The sequence below is a fragment of the Amblyomma americanum genome, chromosome 1, assembly GCF_052857255.1.
Source record: "Amblyomma americanum isolate KBUSLIRL-KWMA chromosome 1, ASM5285725v1, whole genome shotgun sequence".
NCBI lineage: Eukaryota > Metazoa > Arthropoda > Arachnida > Ixodida > Ixodidae > Amblyomma > Amblyomma americanum.
In genome coordinates, this window is record NC_135497.1 from 278806001 (window position 1) to 278830037 (window position 24037).

The following is a 24037-nucleotide window of genomic DNA, read 5'->3' on the forward strand; positions in this document are numbered from 1 at the left end:
TTCAAGTAGGAGGTCTCCACTCGCATGACTTCCCCCTCGGCAACAAGGGCACCCCGCAGGGATCGGTCCTATCACCATTTCTCTTCAACATTGCAATGTTGAAACTTCCACACCAATTAGCGCAGGTTCCGCAACTCCACCACAGCCTCTATGCTGACGATATCACCTTGTGGACCGCCGTGGGCAATGATGCCGAAATCGAGGAGAGACTACAGCATGCAATAGATATCGTGGGGAACTATGTAGACCCTAGGGGGCTGCGGTGCTCTCCAGCCAAATCTGAATTTCTCGTATTCCGCAACATCAGATCCCTTGCGCAAACCCCACCGGCCATCGAACTCAGTATTCGCTGTGTCCCCATTCCTCGAGTGCCCAAAATTAAAATCTTGGGCCTAATTCTACAAGAACACGGCTTCAATGGTGACGTAATTCGGAAGCTTCAGGGAACCTCGCAGCAAATTATGCGACTCATTCGCCGCATTAGTAACCGCCACTCGGGCTTGAAGGAAAGCAATACTCTCCGTTTAGTACAAGCCTTTGTGATAAGCCGCATAGCTTACGTATGCCCTTACCTACATCTCAAGTCAGCTGAAAAAGAAAAAGTGGAGGCTATAATCAGAAAATGCGTCAAACAGGCAGTTGGGCTACCCATGCACACAGCGACTGAGAAAGTGTTAGGTCTCGGTCTTCATAACACCCTAAGCGAGATTATTGAAGCGGTAACCGTCTCGCAGTACGAACGACTATCGGCCACACCAACTGGCAGACACATTCTGTCCACACTAGGCATAACATACGAACGACAAGGCGGACCCACAACTGACCTTCCCAAACATATACGCCAGCTTCTGGTCATTCCTCCACTACCTCGGAACATGCACCCAGATTTCCACGCTGAATGTCGTACAGAGAGAGCCAAATCATTAGGCAAACGCTTTATTAATGATACCTCTGTGGTATATGTAGATGCGGCAGATTCTTCGGCTGACCAGATGGTAGCTGTGGTCACCACGGAACGTGGTACACTCATAACTGGGGGCACTGTACGCACTCAGCACACACATGTTGGAGAAGAAACAGCCATCGCTCTAGCCATTGTGGGATCCTCGGCAGAAACCATTGTCAGCGACTCAAAATTGGCTATACGTAACTACACGTTTGGAAGAATCTCCCCACAAGCAGCACGGATTCTGCTAAAGTATCAGCCCATGCGGCGCATTCGCCTAATCTGGACGCCTGCTCATGCTTCCCTTGCTGGTAATGAGGCGGCTCATAACCTAGCTCGAGAACTGTCCCGCCGAGCTGGGTCGTGCAGCCCACCCGCCCTATACTCTGGCAAGGACAGGTTGTTTTCTTACAGAGAAATCCTGCAGCACTACAGGCTTGCAAGACTCAGATTCCCCCCAGAAGATAAAACGCTCTCCAAGCAACAGGCCAAAGCCTGGCGTAAACTTCAAACTAACACCTATCCAAATCCCCAATTGTGTAGCTTCTATTCGGAAGGACTCTACTCAAACAAATGCAAAAATTGTGATGCGAAAGCCGATCTAAATCATATGATCTGGAACTGCCCGCAGTCCTTACCCGCGAGTCACTTCATTACCGACTCTGCTCATTGGGAGGCTCTATTGCTCAGCCCCGACCCGGGGATACAGATCAAGCTCCTCCAGCTGGCTGAAGACGCCGCCGCTGCCCAAGGGATAGCGGCCGCCGTTTAAGCGGGGGGCGACTTCGTGTCGCTCCTCTATATCCGCTGGAAATAAAGTGTCACAACCAACCAACGTCCACGTCAGGATAGTCCGAGCTGGGGGCGAGAGTGTGCAAAGGTTCCGTTTTCTGCACTTGGAAACGTTAAGCGAGCCCCTGAGCGATACGTTCAAGGTGTTGCTTAGCTTCCTGCGGAGACAATATACCATTGACATTATGCGGTTGGAGGCCGGAGAGTTGTTAATTCTGCGCCATGAATCTATATAGAGCCTTCTTATTCTGGGGTTTAGAGAGATAATTGTTTAAATTTTGATTATAATCTAGATTACAGCCGTTCAGGTCGGCTTCCTCTTCCTCTTGACGCTACATAGCACGCGGACTCTGCCGCCTCTAAAGGCACCTACGGAAGGATAACGTTCGCAGCACTCCAAGCGGAAATTGCCCTTTTTTGCCTCAATTTTGACACACGCAGCTCCGCTTGGGTGTATATTACCTCTCCTTCTATCCTCTCTCCCTGTCCCTCACCTCTTTCATTTCATTTCTCCATCCTGCCTGCTATCCTTTGCTTCCGCTGCCCCAGCTCAGGTGCTTCAGTATCGATGGCAGATTCCGGGGATAGCAAAAAGCTTTTCCTTCCTTTTTATTATTATTTAATAAAACCACTACTAGCTCCGCTCGCACCCGGCGCGGTGGCTCAGTGGTTAGAGCGCTCGGCCTATCGATGGCTCGCTGTTGCGACTAAAATTTCGGTGCAACTACTCGCAATGCATGACCGATGACAGCTGCTGCTGCTCAGTACACTGGAATGAAGGACAGCGTCATCGAGATTTTTCCCTGGTCGTTGCATATGTACAAAAATGCAAAGGTTCTTGAACGACAAACATTCATTAAAATCTTTGTCCTCTACTTGCTACTTTCATGGCCTTTACGTTTTTCATATCAGCGGCATGCACTGCTTTGCTGGTCCCGGACCGATATAGTTCTAGACTTCGTGTGATATTTTCTTTACTTAATAAATACGCAAAAACATGGAAGCATTGGTATCAATTATGGCTGCCACGAATGAACGATAAGGGGATAGTTGGTATGACATGATTACAAGAAATAAAACTGAGCATGGAACCAGACACAGAAGATAAGCAAACAGAGCTCGTCCTGTTTCCTTCTATGCTGTGTCTTGTCCCCTGCCCAGTTCTATGTTTTCTAATCATGTCTGCCACGATTTTTAAGACATACGAATGCATTCTTTTATTTAAAAAATACATATTTCACTTGTCTAGACAGTGCGTAGCGTTATCTAATACACATTGGCATTGTCAATGGCAATGCAGTTATTATTGTTGCGTTTTATCCTTCCACAAATTCTATGAGGAGGCCGGGCTGCGACATGAGCCCTCCTCGGCACAAAATTTCTGACTATGCCACTGCTTACGCCAACTCGATAATCTGATTGTTTCTTTTTTCTCTCAAGTTGTTTCGGTTTCGTTTCAACAGCCGAACAAGCAGACGATTTGAGATCACGTGAGTCATGCAAAAACTGCGATATAATCGCTGCTTATTCATTTTGTAGGATTACAACTCTTGAGCAGGCTTGCGTAAAAGTTTATGTGAATTAATAGACGAAGGTAACAACCATGCTGCAGTTTTTCTTTGTCTGGACCTCAACGCGTCGGTTTCGTCACAGCCGCCATTCGGCTGTTGAAGACGAAAGCCTAAACAGCATCTTGTTGGCGCTATCCACGCGGCTATACATGTTTTCTAATGTGCAGCATATGCAGCGCATCATACCAAACAAGTAACTCACGAATAAAATTTGGTGTCACTGCTCTTTTAAATTAATGAGATGAAAATCTGTATTTGCGACTTATTTCTTCAGCTATACTTCCAGGCTGGAGACTATAACATTGACTTCAATCACTACCAACTGCTCTTCGAGACGGAGAGGAAGAAACACCTAAAGGTCATCTCTAAACTGGCGGCAGCTCATGTGCAACGGACGAACCTGCAGAGAATGAACATGTGGCTTGCTGTGTAGGTACACTATTTCTTCTCAAGGGTTTGACTCAGTAATCATTGTATTCTTCGGGCAGGTCATCAAGGACTTCCTCCATCTACTTGATGAAACAGAGCACAACCACCAACATCGAAACATGCTCCTATTTGCTTCAGAGCAAACGACAGAATCTGTACGAGTCCTTTTGCTGTCGGCTTTAGACATAACTGATGAGCTGCACAAAGCAGGTGTGCCTTATTGCTGATGGCCAAGCTGAACCAAGATCCGTTGGAGGTAACACGTGTGCATAATGATGAAATGGTGAACATAGCTCAATTCTCTTGAAGTAACAGAGTATAACCCAATGGGCACTGGGACTCCCTTCGACATTCTGCGGATGATCTGAACGTCCGTAAGACGTCCATAGGAGTGTTAATGTTCACTGGGTAAGCGTCAGCCTGTTGTAAAGAGCGCAATTTCCTTGAAGTAGCGGCGTATAAGCGGCAGCCTGTTCTAAAGAAATAAATTTGGTTATAAACGGGGGCTATTACTAAGAAATTTTTCGCCTGCTTTCTTCTTTTTTTTTCAGAGATTCTTCGGAATTGTCCGCTCTTTTCACGTCGATGATGACCATCCCACGATTATACAGTTCAGCCAGATTTATCGGCTTTTGTCCCTGTTCCCCCCTGTGAATAATGCAGTTGAAGGGAACTGTTGTGGAGCCGCTGAAAGTGTCCTCGTGTCGTTGCATGACAGCCTCGAAGAAAAGGTAATGGCTGCTGCGAAGCTCAGGAATGCTCTGTAAGAAAAGCTGTGCAAGAAGCTTCTTAGCATCAGCTATCTTTCGGGTGAAAGTATTGACCTGGGCGACCATGGATATGAAAGAGCCGGCCCAAAAGAAATGGTTGCCTATTACTTAGCAGGATATGTGCATAAGAAGATAACTAAGGCAGTGCATTGTAGGATAGCCAGGTCACGCTGACGGCTGCTCCTGAACACGCCAGCCCAAGTGTTGTTGTCCAGGATCATTTGACTGACCTGAAGTCGTTCAAGCCAGGATGCCTTCGCGAGCCACCGCTATGCTGTACACAGTCATTAAGAAGATGGACAGCATTGTTCACAAAGCCCTTGAGAAACGCGTTGTATTTGGTGACCTGCTCAGGGAGGTACTAGATAGGCTTGAGGAGTCCTCTGTGCCTGCAGTCGGTTGTGATGTTCACTGCAGAGAAGTCACTGCTAAAAGCGTAAAGGATTGGGCAAGTTGGTCAGACATGCTTAACGGAATAATGGCTCAGATTAAGTGACAGGACAGCAGGAGAGTACAAACACACACAAGCGCCACTCAGCAACCTTGCTTTTCTTGAGTTCCTCCTTTTTCTTGGTCTTGAGTCGATTCCTTTCTTCATCACTCAGACGGGCCTCTACTTTTTGTTTCCTGTGCAGGCCTTCAGCGACCGATACCAACAAGGGATCCGGATAGCCCGCTGTCTTTAGGCGCATGACCTGCATACTGAAGCTCCTGTCCATTGCATGATGACACGAGTTTCTGAGAGCATCGGTGAAACAGTGTTGCACAATGGCTCTCTTTACTAGTTTGGAGTGGGCTGACTGGTATGGCAGGAGGCCTTTCTTCGCTCTGGGTTCATAGCACCAACTGATGTGGTTGTCCTTGAAGGTCAGACGAAGGTCCAAAAACCTTATAGAACCTTCACTTGGAAGCTCATGAGTTAGTAGCAGAGGCTGTAAGCCTGTCGTGAACTTCCTCAGCGTTCTATCAATGAGATCCTATACCATATCTTCACGCCGTTTCACACAACCTCAAAAAGATCGGAGCTCGTGCGAAAGTCAGAGTGGTATGTTCCGCTCCTGTCAAACTTTCTGCCCTTTGTAAGAAATCCTGCCATGTCAAGAAAGCGAAGCCGGACTGCATAATCAACCATGAGAACAAATTCGTAGCCTGTTCTGAAGGAGTCGTTTACAAGATCCCTCTACCATGTGGTGCCAGTTACATAGGCCAAACAGGAAGGTGCCTCAACGAGCGTCTGAAAGAACATCGCAGGAAGTTAAGTCAACTGGCAATTGAAGGCCATTTAGCCGAACACTGCAGGTCCTGCAAGTGCAGGGCGCTACTCAAGAAATGCTCTGTTATTTACAAGCACAAAGATCAGCTCACCCGGGAAATTGTAGAAGCGCAAGAAATAGCGCGAGCATAGAATACCTGCATCAGCGCGGCATCAATCTGCCTAACGAAAAAAGAATTAACCTTCCTCACCAAACGAGAGCACTCTGGAGGTGGCAGACCTACTTGAAGGGTTTTGTTTTTGTTGTCCTTTACTCTTTATACGGGGCCCCGAGGTCGTGTCAGCATGCTTAGTATGTTTTTTTTTTGCGCTTTTATACCAGGTTCCTTGTTATTCACTTTCATCGAATTTAGCCGTGTTTTTGTTGGCTTTGTAGTTTTGTTTTATGCGTCTTGTTTTACACTGAGTCTTTGCGTGTTCTGTTGACGTTACAGGTTTCATTCTCATGGTTTTAGCCTTTTTAGTCCTCCTTTGTCATTTCCCTGCTTTTGTGACGTGGCCTTCCGTCATAATTTTTCTTCGGTGATATGTTCGTGATTAGTTTAGGTTTTAGCTTGTGTCGTCCCGTCTTTTACCTCTTTTTTTTTTTTTGCCAGTTAGTCATCTCTGAGACAGGGATGTTCCACGTGCTGCGGTAGAGCTTTGTGCACTCGTCATGTTGTTTGCCTCGTGCGATATCATGTTTTTCCGCTTCGCACATCGCGTCCATGTGCGTCACTGTTTGATTATTGTTAACAGTTTGGGCGTGTTGTTTTGTATAAAGTCGGCATATTGGCAGCCAAACAGTGAAGTTGTAAGTGGCGCTTGTGTGTGTTTGTACTCTCCTGCTGTCCTGTCACTTGATCTGCGCCATTATTCCGTTAAGCGTCACTGCTAAAGTGATCAAATTTTGCGTTATCATGAGGATACACTTTTTTTCCTGGAAAATGAACTCTGAAATGTTGGTAACTGCTCAAGTGCAGTAAGCGAGAAAGAGAGCAAAACTGCTTTAAGCATCTATATATGGAACGCTTTTTACAGCAAGGTGCTTTTTTTCCCTCTTTCAATGGAAGCGTTTGACATTCAAAATAAATTAGTTATTTTTTTAAATGGCGCAGTTCAACCGTGAAAGCACCGTAAAGAACTGTGTAATAAAATAGTTGAACAAGTTTATCCTTCCTTGTTCATATAAAGTTCAGTTATTCGAACCTAATGAACACAAGAAACAGAGGATTGTTTCGCTGTACAGATTCGGGCGCACGGTGTATGATAGGGCGTTCAGAACACAGCTCAATACTTGCGGACTGAAACAGTTTTGTCATAGATTCTGATTGGTGTGCAGTGCTATAAGCGCAAAAAACAAAACAAACATATATATTGTGACACACCCGAGAAGGTTGGGATGATAGATACCTAAAAGGCTAAGCGCGCCTTGTCTAGTGCCTCGTTCAAATATCGTTCGCCCCAACCCCAGTGGTTGCACCCTTGTGCCCTCCAAGCGGAACCGCTTTTCGCCACGTATCAACAGCAGTTATGTCATATTCTTGACTGCTCACGTCGGGGGAAAAAAAAAACGCACAGGTATGGGCGTGGCGCCGCCCGCTTTGACGAGAGTGTAGCGGGCGAGATGTGTAGAAAAACGCGACTGCAGCGCCAGTAGTTCCAGCGACGTCCGCGATAGGCGCGCCCAACGTTACTAGAGAATTACGTTGAGGCGCGTCAGCATTACAGTGTTCTAGAATGTATTGTAGTGGCAAAAGCGCCGTTCTCCCCGTGAGGCTTCAGAAGCGGTTGCCATGACGCGTCGCTGGCGTAGACTCCTGGAGCAGAAACAGCGCGTCGTCGTCACGCGCGCTGCGCGCGCCTACGAGGGGCCTACAGGACATTCGCGCTGTTTTTTATGGCGTTATCGCATAAGTATCCCATCTTTATAATGCATCACCGCTTGGCTGCCAATGAAGATGCAAAAACGAATGGATAATTATTTTACATTTCAAAGGGAAATCAGTGGCTGTGTTTCACTGACGGCGCCAGCGGGAGGCAAGGGATGGCGGCGGCTTCCACGAAAATTTGCCCGGCGCTCCTTTCTGTCACTGGAGGAATTGATTTTGTTCGCTCACAAGCACCTAAACAGCTTAATCTTTGCGTTGCGTTATGTGAAACCAATATATCGCGGTCTCAATGCCGCGATTTGTTCTTTTTATTTTTTCTTGATGAGGAACAATGCGCAAAAATTATCTCCCCCTTCGACGTAAGTACGTAAGCCACCCCCGTAGGATGTCCTGGGTAGCCCTTGGAATGGTAAAACCATAACCTACAACTTTTGGCTGCAAGTTTGCTCTATTTGAAAGAAAGGCAACTGCCAATCTTGGTTTTTCTGGGTTTTGTCTCATTATTTTGTTTTTCAAAATGTCAGGTGGAATATCTTCCAGACGAAATAGGATAGCGCTTGAACGATGAGTCCGCAAGTGCCTTTTACTGTTTCGCTCACTCGTTGAGGTTCACAACACAGGACACCGGATCCTTGATTTTTTTTTTCCTATGCAATAATTCACCACCGTTCTGACTGTAGTTTTATTCGTGAACAATTTATAATGCTATTAAAATATCATGCGCTCAAGGCGTTCTTATAACGCTCCTAGGAGAATTTACAGCTACTCCTCCATTGTTGGACATTTCATGGCTGATGAAACGGGCGGGTGTAGCATCAGCTGCATGGAAGTACGAGGCCCACTATTTAATGAAGGCCGTTCATACATTAATGCAAATCACCTTATTGTGCGCGATTTTCTACCCATCGTGTGAGTGCTTATTATTTCTTCAAGTTCACTTAAATAGGTTGCGCCATTAATTATGATGGCCAACCCATACATTTACTGGTTCTTCTAATACTCGCTTCTCAATGCTCTGTTTTTCACTATTAATTAATTAATGCAAACCTTACAATTGAGTTCCATGTCGCTCCTCCCTAATGTTAGAAATGACTGTTTTTCAAATTTAAGTTTAACGTTTACGTAACCACAAGCCAAATAAATGCAGTTTTAGAATTATAAATTGCTAATTTTGATGCAGTTAACAACGCAACAAACTTCTGAAATGAATGCTCTATTAAGAGCATCCATTTCGGGCTTGGACGTACATTATTATATGGGACATATTCACCAATAAAACAACAGCTGTTATGTTCACATGATACATATATGCAGAAAACTTCCCCGTTCCCACTTTGTACTGGTTCTCAAGAGATGGAAAGAGTGACTCAAAGGTACCGTGGCGGACTCCTTAATGGTGTCACTGCAGGGACTGCGGCTGCCTGCCAGTCTTTGAGAGCTGTTTAATGATCACGAATAGTGGCCGCCTTACCAAAGAAATTACTGAAACCGTTCAAATTACTTCTGCCGCATCAGCGAGCCCTCTCTCATTCCCACAGAAAGGGAAATGTTTCTGTCAGCGTCGGCGGTCGTAGGTCTCTTCTGTTTGTCTCTTCGCATAGTTTTATTTTTTGCCTTCTTTTTCCTGCTTAATGAGCACTTGCTTTATTGTATTTTTTTTCGCGCTTCCCTTTTCTTTCGCCGCCGTGATTTCTGACCAATGGTTGTAGTGCGCGCACGGCTGCAGGTCAGAAAGATTCGGGTTGGATCCCGGCCACAGCGGTCGCATATTTAGATGGAAGCGAAGTGCTATAAATGCACACACGTACTTTGCGATGTCAGTGCACATTAAAGAACGTACCCCAGGGCTTCGAAATTATGCAGAGTGACTACGGCGTCCTTCGTAACCCGAGTCACTTGTCCCAATAGCGACTCAGATTACGAGGTTAAACCCCATCCAACCGATCCAAGCGTTTCAGTAGTTTATCTTCTCCAACACCTCCGTTCGTTCCTTTTACTCTTCGTCCACACCCTTTCATTCTTGCTTTACCGTCGTTTCGTGCTATTGCCGAGTGGTATCACCTCCGTTTCATTTAGCCTATCATCTTTCACCTCCTCCTCAAGCTTCACTGCTCATAGCTTGTAATTGTTCGTCAAGTTTGCCCGCGTTCGCTGGCCGCTTACTTGCTGTGCAGTGCACTTTCCCTGCCCCAGATTGTTTTTTTCTTTATGTGCCTTTTTTTGGCGATGCATCCTCAGGATGCCCCACTAAGGCGAAATGTTCGCCGTCGGCTGGGTCGGGAGTAGTACCCGCGTATTCTAGACTTTTTCCATATGTTTATGTCTCCGAGGGGCGCGCTTACCCGCTTTTATTATCCCAACGAGCTTAAAGCGCCACCTTTTCCCAACGACAACGCTCAAACTCGCTGAATGCAACGACGCAGCAACGCAGACGGCCGGCATTTCCCCTCCAGTATTCGGCGGCAGCGCCGCGCGCTGCCAACCGCTTTTTTTTTGCTTCAGCGCCTCCCATCCAAACCCGCTTCGCTCTTGCCACTACAACTCCTTCTAGAACACTACAAACATGGAGGAAAAATATTTAGAAACTCTACGACGATGTAGGCTACAATTTTTTAAATATACCGCAGCCATTAAAATACAACCGCCGGAGTGAAAGTTAAAAAAAATAGTAAAGGGGTTAATTTACAGAAACTTTTTTATTCGGATCATATGTTTCATCACTTTGCATTCTCTATTACTGGCAACTGTTGGCAGTCGCTATGTATGGTGCTGCGATGCAGCAAATCACCGCGCTGCAAATACATTCCAGCTTCCGTACGCAATGTAAAAAGAGCAATAAAATGGTTTCAAAACGAAAACCGAAAGTACATTTCTGCCGCTAGGCGGCTACTGGTACCTTTGGCCATTTGATTTTTCCCGCCTGCTGTGCGTGCTTCAGAGGTTGACATGAACTGCGTTTTCGTCCGCGTTTTTCGAGGTAGGGTGTTGAAGGGAGTGGGCATATATGACTGGAGAGGTGCGTAGGTTCGTTCACTGCTGTCCGAGTACCGTATCTGACGCATAGGGACAGAAACTGCCTTCGGAGCAAAACTTGTTGTTGGGCTAGTTGGTAAGCCATGATCTCGGAAGAACCAGTGCAAAAAATGACGAGGAAGAAGGAGGACGACTCGGAGAGAGCGCACCTCTGTCCTTCCTCCTTCGTTCTTGTCTGTTGTCCTTGTTTACGCAGGTTCTTCTGAGATCACGGCCTTCGGACGCTCTGCCGAATGCGCTTCATTGTTCTAGATTTGGAGAAAGTCTGGCGCTCACTCACATTTTAAACGTTTGAAGTCAGAAAGCATGGCGGAAGTTATGTGCGCGTGTTCATGCGCCAGAATGCATTTGTGAAGTAGCAATCGTTGTCCTGAAGTCGACGTTAATGAAAAATACCAGCGCTGCCGTGATGTGGAGACGGGGAGCTTCTCGGCACTACTCACCTGCCTCGAAAGGTACGCAATCCTAGCTATGTCTCGATACGTGCTGGTGTGCATTTTTCAAAGTATATTTTGCGGAAATAGCAGCCTCCGGGCTTGCCGGCTCTACCTAAGTGCCATGACCAGCAGAGCGACAGGCTCCTCTTTCCGTAAAGTATCCAAGGAAGAGACGCAGCACCGAACAGAGTTCGCCGAAGATCATTCGTCTCGCAGCTGTTATTGTTTTGACGAAATGAGTGTTGCAGAGTACTGGCGCATGCCGCTTAGGAGCTCAAGTATGTGTATTCTGCCAAATTTAAAGTCGTTTAACGCTATTTTGTCAAATTCCTTGGCGTATGGATTATTCACACGCGGTAATTTTTCCGGCCGCGGACAGCGACTGTGTTTTCTGCATAAAATGCATTCCGTATGCCTGACGTCTGAGTTCAAAAGTTTTTCTGCTTCTCAGGCGCTGACCGCTGGTCGTTTTGTGCGTCAGGCCGCTTTGCAGTTGACGCTACCATCTGTTTTAGGTTTTGTGTTTTACAACGGCACCCAGATTAAGAGATCCTGTGCTGTTGAAGCTAGGTATCTTTAGAATGCTTATTCAAGGTTTTAGAAGCTTCATTGTTTGGCTAGAGTGCCCTAATTTCTGAATTTTGGTGGTCTGTAATCGTGATGGTATCAAATGAATGCCTGCAGGGGGAAACAACTACTTCCACATAGGTACCCACAGCCATAGCTTTCACCTTGCTGCCTCTGGGAAATATTCATGAGCAGTATGGAAGCAAAGGTGTGTTTTAGTTCTTGCTGCGAGCTTCTTTTTAGATTGTATGTTAGGTTCTCTTCGGACCATTTTTCCTTCTTTTCTTTATCGAGCTGCTTCATGAAACAGGGTAGATAGCCTAACAATGCCCACATTTATTTCTACAGCCCCTGTCAAAGTATACAGCCCAACGGGGTTTCCTTCTGAGCTGTTTAGCATGGCTCCCTAGCACATCATGCAGTCCAAAGTGTGGGAGGATTGGGGACGCAAAGCCTTTTTTCTTTCGAGAGATTACGGTTGCTGAGGATGCATAACGAGGCATGCTGCAGACCTCGCAGCGAAACCCTTTGAGCTGTATACTTTTGACAGGGACTGTACATCCCTGCTAGTTCGTTGTCAGCATAGGGTTATCGCAAAACAGTGAGTATTGTTGAACATTGTTTTCTGAAATGCTGCATTAAATGAGTGAAGTGCCAAATGTGTGCATGGGTTTGTTTTGTATGATGTGAGTAGGCCAAAAAATGTAGCTTCTCGCGCATCTTCTTTTGGTGTGTCGTGAAGTTGGGAATTTCTAAACATGGTCAGCATCATTTGTTAATAATGGAAATCGGGTTGTTACAAAAAGTGATGCAAAATAAAATCCTTTACTAAATCAACACCTCAACTCACTTGGTGCTCGTTTTAAGACCTGCTTTCATAATTAAATTTATTCTTACAGATGTTCGGGCCTCTGTATGACAAACATAACGCAGGTTCACCCATTTACATAAGCCAGTCACAAAGTCCTAATGCATCAGTAAGTATGAATACTTAGACAATCAAGTGTAAAACTTGAAAAAAAAAAAAAAACGTAGACTCTGACTGTAGCATTAGCATTGAAGCTGGCAGCCGCAGCTAGGATCAAGTAAAAGGCATTTATAAAGATGGCATAGAAAGCCTGGAGGGCTAGTTTGTGTGGCATCTGGCGCCGAGAGCACACATACAGATGTAGGCAAGTGCAGGTTGAGTAGCTTTTTGGTTTTAATAAATCTTCCATTTCCTCTACATTAGAAAGGCCTGTACAGTCTCTTATGCCAGTGCAGACTGTATTTAGCAGAATATCCAGATGTGTGGTTTGTAACCCTACTGAGTCTTTCTTTTTTTGAAGATGTAAGTGTTCATTGGTCTTTTTCTAACAATAGCTGGCATCCAAATTATTTAAAGCATTGGCCACAGTGTAATCAGTAGCATTTACCTGCTGCTCCTAATCCGTATGTCTGTCACTTGCAAGCAGAGGAGGATATTCCACCTCACCGCTTCTTGCATTGCATTAGAAACTATGAGCGAAAGGCAACAGCTTCCAGAAGTGTGCACATGCCCACGGGCCAGTCACAGTTGTGGAAGCTGCCGCCTCACTAGCATAGGTTCGGCTCCACTCTACGAAGTTGTGAGATGGAGTGTACTAGCAGTGTAGGTAAAGTGCCAGACTGGGTGTTTAAAGTGTTTTTTCTCTGGTATAAGCATGCATTGAGGTACCTGCCTGATTTTTAAAAATCTTTTATTATTTTTGGAGCAATCCAGGAAGCCGCAACATTGAGCAGCGGTTAATCCCCGCTCTTTCCATGCAGCCCATCGACGACGAACAAGCGCTCTTGGACTAAACCATTGTAACCGCTTCGCTCGCACATCACTGTGCTGCTGCAAGGGTGGTACACGTGTCGGCGCAAGTTGTTCCTCCTGCACCTCCCACTGCGCATGCATGGCCTGGACTGACGTCGCCATTCAGCCAGAAAAGGCTGCGTTGGTTGACAAGGGTCGTCATTTTGGAGCAATCCAGGCAGCCGCAGCATTGAGCAGCGGTTAATCCCTGTTTCTTCCAAGCAGGTACGTGCTGGCTGTTTTCTTGCCTGTTAAAGAAAAGAACGTATTTCTTTTTGCTGTATTGCTGCATATTTGACGAAAGGGATGTCATAAACCACCGTCAACGATTAAGGAAGTGGAAAAGGCACTGTCTGAGATGTCTGCTCATTTTGATGCCAAGCATGATGAACTGGAAGGTACGCTGAAAACAGTGATTGAAACAGAGTTGCAATCAGTAAAAGAATCTATGAGCTTGAGCGGTGAAAAGTTTGAGGCTTTCAAATCTGAAATCATGGAGACGAGGAAGGAACTTGCTGCTACTAGAACAGAAAATTAGGAAATCGGAAATAACAACTGTTCGACATCATAATTAAAGAAAGTAACGAAGGAGTTCACTGATGTGCAACAATACAGTCGAAGAATTAACCTCCAGATAAAAGGTGTTCCTGTGGTGATGGGCGAGAACCTCATCTCCACCTTGAAAACAATATCGGAGTGCCTGAACTCGCAAGTCGATGAGTCTGACATTGAGGTCATTCACCATGTGCCCACAAAGAAAACAGATGAACAAAACATAATTGCCAAATTTTTTTCTCTTGCTGTGTGGGATAATCTTCTGGACAATGCTAAGAAACAGTCTGAATGTTCCTCACTTGGGGTTTGAGGGCGAGATGCCCATTTACGTGAATGAACACCTATGTCCTGCAAACTAAGTACTCCTAGGAATGGCACTGAAAGCAAAGAAGTACAAAAAGGGGAAATTGACATGGGTATCAGATGGGAAAATTCTGATGCAAAAAGTTGAAAAATGAAATTTTATACTCGTGATAAGTGGAGAAGACTTGCGACAAATTCTCTAACACAATGGCTGTCGGTATTATGCAAATCGAGCGAATCTGGAGAGAAAGAGAAATTATTTTTGTCCTACATTGCAATTTTCGCAGCATACGCAAAAATTTAGACCACCCTCTTGTGTATTTATCACTGCACTTCTTCTTCTATGACGTTATTGCAATCATGCAAAAGTGGTTAAAAGAAAATGAAACTGCTGAAGTACCTGGATATGCCATGGCATCATTACGGAGGTCCTGCGCATCATGCGGTGGTGGCGTATCGCTTTTTGTAAAGAAGTTGATTACCAGTGCATCACGGATAGTTCATGTAGTAAGCAGTCTGTCAAAACTCTTTGTTCACCTCAGGTGTGTTCTTAATATTGGGGTAGTATACCGACCTTCCATCCCGAGCATAAAGAAATTTCTCTTGGATATGGAAACTGTCATCAATCCGCTAATTTTTTTAATGCCCCAGTTGTTATATGCAGTGACGTCAATATTGACCTTTTTTATGATGGATGTTCTGAGTGCGAATTCTTGCTTCTTATTTAGTCATTTAACCTTAAAAATGTTATTAGTTCTCCTACTAGAACAACGCAGAAATCTTCAACCCCTATTGATCATATCTACTGTGACAACAAAATGACCGTGCGCATTGGCGTTTGTGAAACAACTATTGCTGATCACTGTCCAACTTTCATGTTTTTACCACACAGTTACATGCATCCATTTTGCAAAATGTACTCTCGAGATATAAGAACTCGAGTGAATTATGCCAGTGCCCCAAACCTCTTGCAGGGCACTGAGTTTGAAAAATTCCACGACAGTGGCGTCAACACAAAATGCGAGAAGTCGAGGGTGAACAAGATAGTGAACAAGGGAGCCGTAGTGCTCCCGAAACGTCTTTTCATCTTTTGACTTTGGCCAGTGACCAGCAATCTGCATCAGAATGCGAGAACTTCATCCATTCCATATCAAACACTATAATGAAATCCACACGCGAAGGCGCACGGCACAACTACGAAGAAGCTGTGCGCCCATAGATTAATGATTGTATACTTTGTGTTCTAAAGAAAAAGATTCCATTTATCACAAATGCAAGCAAAACAAAACAGTTATTATCGCGGACAATTCAAGCATTATACCAACCTTGTCACGAAACCCAGCATTGATTTGAAACAAGTGTGGAAAATTGAAAGGATGTCACAGGACTTGGACAAATAAAACGCATTACCCCTGATGGCTGTTCCGTGCAAATTGTTAATGATTTTAATAGCTACTTTGCTAATATCGCTGAAACCCTTGCAAATCAGTTCTCGTCTTATTCCACTTATACATATTAACCCACCTAGGGCTGTTCACAACAACCTTAATCTAAGTACGATTACTGTCGAGGGCATTGTATCTGTTTTAGGAACACTGCCGGTTAATAAAGCAGTTGGACATAACGGTATTCACACCGCAATATTAAAGTACAACAAACATGTGACTGAGTCTAGATGCTCTCCAAATATTCTCAAAGTAGCCAAAGTTGATCCTGTTTATAAAAGTGGGGCCCAAAACGATCCAAGCAGTTATCGATCGATATGAGCACTAAGTATTATCAATACTATTTTTGAGAAACAATTCGCTGCTCAGCTAAGAATATTTGTTAGAATAACATAATCTCTCTTCAGCAGCATGGCTTTGTCCCATATAGGTCTACCTCTACAGTGGTTCTAACACTTTCCCATTTGATAAATTCAGCTCTCCATAATAACGAAATTGCAATCAGCATTTTTTTAGACCTGAAGAAGGCATTCACAGTGTATCGCATTTGATACTATTAAAAAAATTTGCCGCTTATGGGCTTTTTGATGATACGCTAAAAATTTTTAACAAGTTACTTATCATCTCGACAATAAAAAGTGGTAAATAAAAATTATGAGTCTAAATATAGGAACATAAAATGCCGAGTTCCCAAGGATCTGTCCTGGGGCCTATACTGTTTTCCCTTTATATGAATGACCTTCCATGTGCAGTTTCATGCTCCAAGATTCTCAGTATGCAGACGACACTGCCCTCATGTTCACAGGTAATTCGTTGTCTGCAGTGCAAAATGGCATTATGAAAGATTTATTGGGCATTTCAAACTGGTTCTCTAACAATCAGTGGACTGAGCATCGGCTCTAGCTGCTATTCTTTTCAAGTTGTGAGACATAGGTGAGACAAGTTATGTCTCACAACTTGATAAGAGTAGGAGCTAGAGCTGGTGTGAGTAGTATTCCCTGCTACAAACAAATTCCAAATCTCTGCAAGAGCATCAGTCGGGAAGGGCTGTCACCTGCATTCTACAGTGCCACAAACATATGGTGTACAGAATGGAGCTATCCTGTGGACTATGTTATATCGGCCAAAGAGGGAAATGCCTGACTGACTGTCGAAGAGAACACGAACGCTTCTTAAAGCCACCTCCCAAACGCATTGTGGTCATACATTGGCTGCCATGCAAAAGCTGCACCCCTGTTTTCAGCCGGACAACTTTAGTGTACATGCATAAGGACCACAGAATGTTGGAAATTGTTGTGGAGGCAATTGATTCATCACGAGCAAGACAAGTGCTTTGGCAAACCTTCTGTTGCGCTCACACTAAGAGAAATAGACTACGTCAGCAGCTTAAATGACAGAGTGGTGGTTTTTGTACATTCTTGAACATTTTTCTGTTAGTTTTTATTTACCATTGTTTTTGCCCCATGCAGTCAATTTTTGATGCAGTGCCGCGTGTTTGTTCTGCTCGTTCTTTACTTTTTTATTGTGTGACAGTGATAAAGGTCATCAATCGGGACTCAGCACCGTGTCTATCTGCTTCGTACATCTTGTCGTAATCGTGCTGTGCCTTTACCTGATGAGCATCTACCGACTAGCTCGAGAAAGTAACCTTTTACATTGTGAAGCCATTTTGCAGGCTACATGCAGGAGCAGGAGTGTGGTCAGTGGTATGAAGCCTCATAGAAAAGGAACTTTCATTCATACTTCCAATATTCACAAAAATAAACAGTTTCTTGGCATGACTTTTTCTCCAAAACAGTGTAATGTACTGAACATGCCTCATGAAATGAAGAGCTCATGATTTTTAGATTGAGCATTTCAAGTTCACTGAGAGCAGTATTTCGAAGCAGTTTGTTTAAGAATGCATTAAATTACTAGTGCAGTGCAAGTGTTTCCCATCTCGCATGTTGCTGAAAATTGTTGGTTTTCTAGCCTCAGCTGCGTCCAGAACATATGAACACACTTAAGCAGTGCCAGAGTGTACTACAATCAAGATCCCATTTATGGAATGGGGTTATGCTGCCGCTGTTTTTTCTCTTTTCTACTGATTCATTGAGCCTGGTACTAATGGCATACAGGTTAATTTTTTATTACAATATACGAGCAGTGTTTGTTGACTTGTAAGTGAACAAAAAGTGCAGCAGTAAGGGTACAGTACTACATGTAAAAGTGCTTTTTCTTGCATCTAAAGGATTTTTTTTAGCTATGAATTGCTTTCTCGAAAGTGATCAGAGCCACATTGGCTCTACTGGCATGAGCGCCTGTGGGACCACTGCTGTTCTTTGAAGATCCTCACTTGTTGTCACTAGATGCTAGATTGGAAACAGTAGGTGCATTAGTAGCATCTCTGTTTACGAATAATTAATTAAACTAGTTGAAGCCTTCTTTATTCATTTGGGAGCCCTGGTTCTTCGTTCTCGCTGTAAATTTGCATCTCGGCCTACTAGTTAGTAACGGATACCCCTCAAGAATGAAGTGCATAGGCCCCCATACGAGGCCCTCTAGCCAACAGTGCCAACATACTGCAATGACAGCAGTCAACAGCCTTGTACATATTCACATAGCAATGTAGATGACTAGCACATACAATGTCAACATTTAAAGTGCACTGTCATGAGAGAAGGTCATACTTGACCTCCTGCTTTCCGGTCATGCAACTGAAGGCCGTGGGGGCATATTCATGTGCAAGCATGCCCTCTTCATTATGCTGCTGGGGAGTCAGTTTTGTCTTGTCAGCTTCTTGTGGTGCCACAGGTGTTTGTTCTGATTTGATTGGTCATGTGTTCAAGGTGGTGGAAGTTATATCACTTTATGTCATGGCGGCCTTTTTTTTCTATTTGTTTCTATATAATTTAGGGAAGTGGCTATTTATATTATTTAACTTTGTGTAGCGTATTTTCCTTGCCAAATGATCACACTTGTAGGAATGTTGTTCTGCAATCAGCTGCAAATTTTTTTGAACCGGCAGGATCTCGCATGGTTTGAATTGATGACTATTCAAATCAAAGTAGGCATATTTTTGGAACTGAACAAGCATAAATTTTGTAGGCTTACGAAACTGTTAGGAAGGTGCTTACGTCTGTACCTTAGCATCATGAAGTCTCCTTTGCTGCTCAAGTCTACAGTGGCACAATGCTCGAGATATATGATAATGCAGGGCGTATATCTGAAGTACTGGCAGGAACGATTACACTGTCCAAATGCACAGGGGAGTCCGAGTGCTCAGTGTCATGGTTAAACATCTGCACAATGTAAAGACTCAGGTTGATGTCCTCTTTGTAACTTGCTGTCCAATTAGCATTTAGGTAGGTTTGACCAATTGTTCAGAATAAAAATCGCATTTCAGGTCGTTGTAAAGCAGTAGAGTGAAGCACTTAAAAACTGCTCTGGGAATGTATTTAGCAAAGTAGAATTTTGCACAAGTTGATGAAAAACGGAGGAAAGAATGCCGAGAAGGTAGGACCTGTCAAGTGCTGAAAAAACAATGTCTATTGCGTACGTCCTTCTCAGAAAATGACTGCATCTGCTTACAAGCTGCAATAGTAGGAATGTGATAGAACACGTACTTGCATATTGCAGAGCAAATTTCCTAGTAGAAAACAAAACCTACAGAAGGGTAAAAAATAGCCAAGGAAAGCTCAAAGTAACAGGATACCCACCTTGCAAACAACCAGCATGAAGCATTTTTCGTTACCAGTTGGAAGCATTCTTTTGACACGAGAGCATGAAATGAATGACACGCGAAACAATTTATATTAAAGGCCAGCTCGGGGGGTTTTTTGAACATGTTTTGGTGGTAGTCACATCACATTCTATAGTCTCCTCACTCTGGTTTAAAAAGCCGTTTTTCAAAATACCAAGTAGAAGTATTTCAAAGGATGAAAACCCAGGAAACCTAAATCGTGTTTCGACCAAACAATGACTCCACGGCAGACCGCCACCCTATGACATCACAGATATTTACACAAAGTCTATCTTGTGCTCATTGATTGGCTGAGCTGGTGAGTGCAAGTGCGAGCTTGGGTCATTATTTGTCTGAAATGACCAGAAACCAGCTCTACACTTTTGTCGTTCAGCAGAGCAAATATCGATGGTCGTGCATCCATTGGCATCACACACGCATTGTTGCCCTCTGCCAGATATTGCCATGATGTGGGAAATTTGAAAGTTCTTTGCACTGCAATAGAACACCTGCCCACTGCGAAACTTGGCACAAAGGATCAAAAAACTGTCGAGAACATACTGTGAAAGTTTTAGTATAAACAGGCTAGATAGAAAAAAACGCGAGTTGGGGGGGAGGGCGTGATTAAAGCGGATTTTTAACATTGAGTTTTAAGGGAAACCAACCAAATGGTCTTGCTTTGTTCGTCCTATCTTAGAATTCATCATAACTGAGTTCGTATTAATGGAAGTCTATTGTAGTTACTGCAGTGCTGTGTGAAGGGAGCACGCTGTGTGTTCCCGTTCGAGCCATAATACACATGCGTGAGCCCACTGCAAAGCATGCTGTCACTGTCTGCAGTTCAGAGACACTGCAGTCCTTAAGGGCAACTCCGGGAATTTTTTGAGAGTCATGTATTGTGGTGAAACATTGGCTCCGAGTTTTCCTCCCAATCCTGATTATTTCTTGCAAGTATGGCAGCCTGTGCGGAATTCGTTCCTTTGCCTATCTATATTAAAGTTTGCTGTTTCCTTATCCTCAGTTCCTGTGATTTCTGTGGGCAACAATACATTCGCAACCATCACAAACATTAGGCACACGTTATTACTCTGCCCGCATGAAGAATCAATTTTCGTACTTGTATTAGGTCGCCTAAGGCATGTTATGAATGGGGTCATTGCCAGTCAGTATTTCTTCCATTGAATGCGCATACGAGTGTTCTCTGAATAATGTTCATGAGAGCATTGCTGCATTGCCCGAAGCATCATCCTTGATTGTAAACTGATGTATGTTCGGTTTTCTGCTTTAGATTAGTTCCACTTGGGATTTTGAAAAATTGCTTCTTGTGCCAGAGATAGGAGAGTCCAAGGAATGGGATGCGCTTATTCAGTCAAGATATTGGAAAACTACCTGAAGTTGCCCCTTTGTTGGGTTTTCTCTCTTTAAACTGATCCGCAGCACATTAGAAAAAACACGGAGTGAGCCGCTCTTTTCGCACGCCTCACATTACCAGATTGCTTCTTGTACATTAAAGCTATTGTTTGCCTTTTGAGACCAAAACAGAAAAAAACATGCAAAAAAATAATCAAATCATTCAGTTTCCGTAGGTGAATTCCACGTTGTGACTCTCATCACACCAAAGATAAAAAGCGCATTACACGAATGAAAAAAATAGATAAAAAAATTTGACACCTCTACTTTTAAAGAGACAAGGAAAGTTTCCAGGAAAAATTTTGACCGGGCACTAATGCATAAATTGGGAAGTGTCACACATGTCTGCATTGCATCTGTTGCCATTTAGGATGCTCATACTGCTTAACTTGTCACTATCTTTATTGGTTTTCACTGTTTTTTGTTTCAAGTCGTGTTTCCTGTGTATTACTCTTTCGAATGTTCGTCAGATGAAAGGCTATTTTTTTTGCTTCTCTCACATTTATCTTCTAATTTTGTGTGCCACTTGGTCTATAGATCTTGTTTATGTCATTTTTCAGGCATTACAGAAGTTTCTTACAGTCCGGCCAATATTTTGACCCATATAAGTGCTCCTATATACCTGGTGGTAAGTTGGCCGCGTATTTTGTTGTCTTATACTGAATGAGGTCATTCCGCGCCAAACGATCCAGACTTTGTGCTTGACTGAGTTTGATTTCTTAAAAAAAAACTCATGTCTTAGTATGTACTGTCGCAGATTTTCCCACCTTGTTTTTGCCAGAAAAAAAACATTTCATGGAAAGGCCGTCATTTTAAGTTTACAAGCGGTAGCAGAGCCTAATCGTTCGAAATCTTGTAAAAATAAATGTTTTTACGCATGACTTAAAATTTTTCGTATAAATAAACGACATTGTGCTTTCATATCCAATAAATTAAATGAATATTTTTTCTTTCAGTCTTTATATAGAACAAGAAAGAAGGTACAAACATATGAAAATTTGTAATTCTTGTCCAATTTATGTTCTCTTAGTAGTCATTTCAGCTATTTCTCTGATTTTTTCAAAAGGCAAAGAAGCCGATAAAAATTTTTTGAGATGAAAAACATGATGCGTATCAGCAAAAAAGTTGTAAATTTGATAAATTTTTTTTTCAGGCATATGCAGCCGTCAATTGCACAGTGAGTAAAAGTTTAATTGGAACAATTATTGTTTTATGCGAGGAAATAAGTTTGCAAGTTGAGTCGCTGCGTTCAACCCCAGCATTGTTCGCTGCTTGCTTGTACCTGCAGTACACGCTATAGCTGGCATCAAGGACACACATGAGCTTTGCGGCATGGTGCTCCAAGTGGATGCTCCTCATGTTTTGCTTTTGAAAGGTCTGCTGGCATGTTCATTCACATTTTGTCGCTTTTAACTCTTAGGTTGTTGAGCATGACGTAAGTCCAGCATGCACCATTGATAGACAGATGAAGGCTTGATGGGGTGAAACTTTTGTTTTCCTTTTAATGATAGCACTTTTGAAACTGCCTAGTGAGTCCACCTTCATTTTCTTGAAATATTTGTTGGGGCACTCGGAGCGCTACGACACGCTCGATAGTTTTCTCTACTCCACCCACGTAAACAGCTCATAGAAGGTCAGCATTTGTCCTTTGTACGGCCTCTGAATACTTTCTGTTGCTGGCAAGGGCCTCATAGTTCCACCAATGCCGTCGCAAACACGACTACAATGTGACGTGGCGAAAAATCCGTTCCGCTGAACATTTGAAATCATTTTCATGGTAGCAGAGATTTTAACTGATTGCTCAGACTGCAAAGTGTGCTCCGCAGCTCAGTACCGTTTGTGTTGAGGTACAATAGTCGTTCTGCCATGCGTCCACTTCATTTTTACTTTTTGTAAACGGGCCCTTCAGCAGATGTTTGTATTACCAAAGCTGGCTGTATGGAAGCTTAGCACTCCATTGTATTCGAGCAGTGGAGTGCTGGTTTTTTTATACTTGCAGCCGGAGGCAAAATGTGCTGCAGGAAGCACGGAGCAATGTCGATGTTGAGGGCAAAGGCTCAGTTTGCCAAATTGTTTTCTATATTAAAAGAAAATGTGCTCTGATTAAACTTCTAGCAATAGATGCCATTAAATGGTGCCATGCAACTTGCTATATTTCATAATTTCATTAAGATGACGTGATTTTGCAATTGAAAGCTGAATTTATCTCAAAACGGGAATTTTCTCAACTTTAGAATTTTTTTTGCTGACTTGTCTTATGCTTTTGCTCTCTGAAACATTTTTATCTCCTTCTTTGCCTTCTGGACACCTTAGAAAGTTGGAATGACGACTGTAATAGCAAAAAATTTGATAAAGGATTCAATGTTTAGCACCTTCTTTTATGTTTTGTTCAAAAGAAAGTATGTTCAATTTACTGCATATGAATGTGCAATGTTTTTTATATATATAAAGAAATTTTCGCAATCATGCATAAGAATGTTTATTTTTACAGATTTTTTCGCAAGCCTAGGTTTTGCTACCGCTTCCAAACGTGAGCTGGTGTCCAGAACATGAGAAAATTTATTCCGACAAAATCAAGGTGGGATAATGTTTGTCATAGTAATGCAATAAGCCAGGATTTTTAAAAAGAAATCGAATATGTTCGATTGCTAAGCCTGGATCAGTTGGCGTGGAATGCCCAATGACATATAAATGTTAATTGTGTGCTGTTTTGAAGCAGTCTTTATATTTTCGTAGCTCGAGTAATATTCCAGTGTAGGTAGAATGCAATTTGTTCTGCTTTCATAATTGTAATGATTCCATATCGCGGCCTTTAGTTTTGCATCTTGTGTGGGAACTTGCATAGCTTTCTAACTAATTTTTGCTGCAGGCATTCATCCCATATGGATGCTGCTGCTCTTGAGCAGCATACTCAACTGGACCAGTGGAGTGGTATCGCTGTTTGTACCTTTGGTAAATTTCTGGGAAAAATTTATGCATTCATCTGGCTGCTTGTTATTTTCATGGTTCATGTGTAACGGCGGATGAAATGCTCATTGCTCCAAAGGATGATTGTGGCCATTTGTTAACACCATTTTATAATAGCAATATATGCA

The 24037-nt window shown here is 43.4% G+C and overlaps 1 protein-coding gene across 12 annotated transcripts in view; it reads left to right on the plus strand.

Annotated features, from left to right (window-relative positions):
- Positions 1–10546: 10546 nt before the first annotated feature.
- LOC144115172 (uncharacterized) overlaps positions 10547–24037 on the plus strand; it is a 41931-nt gene continuing 28440 nt past the window's right edge. For 2 of the 12 annotated variants that reach the window (XM_077649383.1, XM_077649379.1), the window contains exons 1-3: positions 10566–11140; positions 13478–13733; positions 21503–21570. The gene's annotated coding sequence lies outside the window, so the exon portion shown is untranslated. Of the gene's footprint in view, positions 11141–11806; positions 11898–12588; positions 12667–13477; positions 13734–21502; positions 21571–22095; positions 22120–23433; positions 23521–23811; positions 23895–24037 lie in introns of all 12 variants that reach the window. The other 10 variants (XM_077649380.1, XM_077649385.1, XM_077649381.1 and 7 more) reach the window with 10 other exon arrangements.